The sequence below is a fragment of the Hemiscyllium ocellatum genome, chromosome 47 (assembly GCF_020745735.1).
Source record: "Hemiscyllium ocellatum isolate sHemOce1 chromosome 47, sHemOce1.pat.X.cur, whole genome shotgun sequence".
Lineage (NCBI taxonomy): Eukaryota > Metazoa > Chordata > Chondrichthyes > Orectolobiformes > Hemiscylliidae > Hemiscyllium > Hemiscyllium ocellatum.
This window is the reverse complement of record NC_083447.1, coordinates 6,178,722-6,182,664: the sequence shown is the minus strand read 5'-3', so window position 1 is coordinate 6,182,664 and position 3,943 is coordinate 6,178,722.

Genomic DNA, 3,943 nt, shown 5'->3' with positions numbered 1-3,943 from the left:
CTCTTTGTTGTAACATCGTTAATCCCAACCAACACGACGTTAGGGTTTTGCATGCTTGATCTGTGATTTGTTTTTACCGTAAAGTATTTGGACTGGGAGCCATGAGGGTTCTGGTTGGAGATAGAATGTGCTGGGATCCTCTGCTCCAACTTGGCTCCTTGTTGGTTGCAGTAAAGTGGCAGCCTTGGCAGACATTGCTGCCTTGATGTCCATGGAGCCCATTTCCTCAATCAAAATTAGTACAGAATTCTGCCACTGTTTTTCTCTACCTTGAGTTGTTTGCATTTTTATCTTTTTAGCACCAGAGGGCAGCTTGGGGTCTGAATTTCAGCTGTTCATCCAAACAACAGGACAGCACTCCTTCAGCAAGGCCCTGAGGTCAAAGTAGCTCACTGTGCACACGTCATGTGATTGACTTTGGAGCCATTTTTGAAAAAAATCTAATCTTCATCCAAAAGGGCAAACTTACACCAGCACATAAATGTGCACAAACACCGCTTTGCAGGAACAGCTGGGGTGAGCAGAGCTGTGTGCACTGAAGTTTATCCAAATGCTGAGAGAATGTGTTCCATCATGGGGAAAGTCTAGGACCAGAGGGCACAGTCTCAGACTGAAGGGGTTCCAGTTTACACTGAAACGAGGAACTACTTTTTAGGTTGTCTTTGGAGCTCCTTGCCACACAGTTCTGAGAGATTCTAGATCCTAAAATAAACACAGGAAAGCAGCCATGAGAGGTGTCAGATCAACCATGGTCCTGCGAACAGGAGTAGGCCATTCAGCCCCTCCATTCTAATTTCCTATGGTCTTAACTACAAGAGACTGTGTAATTTTGTTGGCCATTTCTTGCACGCATATAGCAATCCACACTCCCTCTTGATACCTGCATATTACTGTGGAACCTCTAATTTTCCCCATGCAACCTGTTAGAGTTGCTGTCAGTTAGCAGATACTGATGTGCGATGGTCGATGGTATGAACAAGTTGGACCAAAGGGTCTGTTTCCATTCTACCACTACTACGACTGTACAAGACTCTACCTCTAAGTACAACATCCTTACAAATTAGGATCTCTGCAATTTCTTAATGTGATACTTGTTCCACTGAGGTCCTGTTAGTCCACTGCTCATGGCTATTACCACCAGAAAATCCACACTTGTGGTATATCATGTTTATCTATCTTGTACTGACCTGTCCTCCTAGAGACAGGAGCAGGACAGTCAGCCTGCTGAGAATTTGCTCTGCCGCCTCAGTCATAGAGATGTACAGCACAGACAGACCCTTCAGTCCAAATGGTTGTTTAAAAGGTGTCTTTAGCAATGGTTCCAACAAGGTTGTGACCTCTGAGGGAGAGTCACTCAACCTGAAATGTTAACTCCGATTTCTCTCCACTGCTGCCAGACCCACAGAGGTTTTTCCAGCAATTTCTGGTTTTGTTTTTGATTCCCAGCATCCACAGTCCTTTTGGATTTTTATTGTAAGAATGTCCTTGCATTGAGAGGACAGTGGAGGGAGGATACATTGTATGCAGCAGAATGTGATGTGTTCCATATCCTGTTGACATACATTTGCAAAGATTTTTTTTTCTCTTGACCCAGTTTTATATTTGACAGCCAAAATGGAAACCAAGATATTTGGACTATTTTTGGGATGTGGGCAGGACACGAAGGCATTTGATGAAATATCAAGACTGTCCCATAGCAAAACCAGAGGTCCAGTCACACTGGATCATAAAGCGAGGGAAGAGAACTAGGCCATTCAGTCAAGATTAGATTCCCTACAGTGTGGGAACAGGCCCTTGGCCCAACGAGTCCGCACCGACTCTCCAAAGAGTAACCCACCCAGACCTATTCCCCTACATTTACCCCTGTCTAATGCACTTAGACTACGTGCTACATTGTCCGTGGCATTCAGGGACATGACCAATTCACCTAACCTGCACATCTTTGGATTGTGGAGGAAACAAGAGGAAGCCCACGCAGACACGGGGAGTTTGCGCAAACTCCACACAGTCAGCCAAGGCTGGACTCAAACCCGCGTCCCTGGTGTTCTGAGGCAGTAGTGCTAACCACTAAGCCACCATATAGCCCCAGTCTGTTCTACCATTCCAGGATTTCATATTTAAAGCGGTAGAAGTTTGTTTGCTTAGAGATGAAACCAATTATTCACACTAACAAACATACAAAATGACTTGCAAAAATAGGCTTGCTTATATGATTGCTGAAATTTTGAAGGAAGTCAAACTTCACATTGTAAAACATGACTGGAAAAATAAAAACACATTGAAACAGCCCAATAGCAGCTTGCTATACAAGATTTTATTTTAAAATACCTGCACTATTAGCTTTCTTTTAGAATTTAATTGTTCAGTTTCTTTTAATTGTTCATTGCTGTTGCAAATCCTTACAATAAATGCACAATATTTAATGAAATAAGCGAGCAGAGGGCAAAATTGCTCCCACTTTTAAATGGATTACAAATCAGAGGGCACAATTTTAAGATGCCTTGTAAAGGAAGCAAATGTGAGGTAAGGAACTTTTTCACAGTTAATAGTTTGAGGCTGGAATATAATGTCTGGAAGTATGGAGATAGGTTCAATTGAGGCATTCAAGAGGGAAATGGATTATTGTTTAAAGTGCTGGGTTACTGAGCAACAACCAAAGAACTGCAGATTCAGAAACACTGAAACAAAACTCTCTCTCAGGCCAGCTGCAGTGTTCTAGTAACGTTCAACACAAGCTGGAAGAACAGTACCTCGTTATCTACATGGGGATCCTGCTGCTCAATATCAAGTTTAATTTTCAGGCCTGAGTGTCTTCCATGTCCTTTACCCACCCCAATGCCTTGCCATCAGACAGTCTGCTTTCTTCAGAACCAACCCATTTCTGTCCACTGATGGTCCCATTATCAGCATTTCTGTCTCCCTAGCTCACTACCATCTATTCCTTTGTCTGCTCAACTGCTTCCTTCCCCCACCCCGAGCTCCATCTCCACCTTTTATCCACTCCCTTCTCACGCCAGTCTTCAGCATAAATACCACCTTTTCCTAGCTACAACGAGTTCTTAAGTGTCACTGGACACGAAACATTAACTCTACTTCTCTACAGATACTGCCAGACCTGAAATTCTCCAAAAATTTTGTTTTATTACAAGGTAACTGAGCTAGTGCTCAGAGAGCAGTACTGATTTGGAGATGCTGGTGTTGGAGTGGGGTGTACAAAGTTAAAAATCACACAACAGGTTACAGTCAGAGACCAGTACAGTCACGATTACCTTAACAGCCTCCTGCATTGTAACGATTGTGTGATAGTGAATTCCAAATATTTAATCTGCAGCCTACTAGTAAGTTATAACGCAGCATTTTTTGTTAGGGATGTGTCACTGACAATAATACGACGCCATTTTTGTTAGGGGCATTTAAACAGAGTTGGTAAGACGCCATCTTTAAATAGAGGCGCACCGCATAGACGGACGGAACGCCATCTTTGATAGGGGCATTCTTCCAGACGGAGCAGTCGGCATCATTGATAGGGGCATACATCAGGGCGACTGTCCTGCCTATGCTAAGTTGCTTAACTTGCCCCACGTTTCATCGGCTGACTTTCCAGCATCTGCCGTCCACACCATCTGCAACTAAGGGTGGTTATCAGCAGTGGACCATGGTTGATTTGGGCATAGTGTTGGCGTGATGCCACATTTGATGTGGGCGTGTTGCGTCAGCCGGCATGAGGCCATCTTTGATCGGGGCGTGTTGCGTCAGCCGACGTGACGCCATGTTTGTTAGGGACCTGTCAAAGAAACCGATGTGCCGCCATCTTTGATAGGGCGCGTCATTGGTGTCAGCCAGGCGCCATTTTTATTAGGGGCATTTCTTCGGGACACCATCGTTGATAGGGGCGTGTCGTGGAAGGCGACAAAACGCCATCCTTGTTATGGGGTTAAAAATC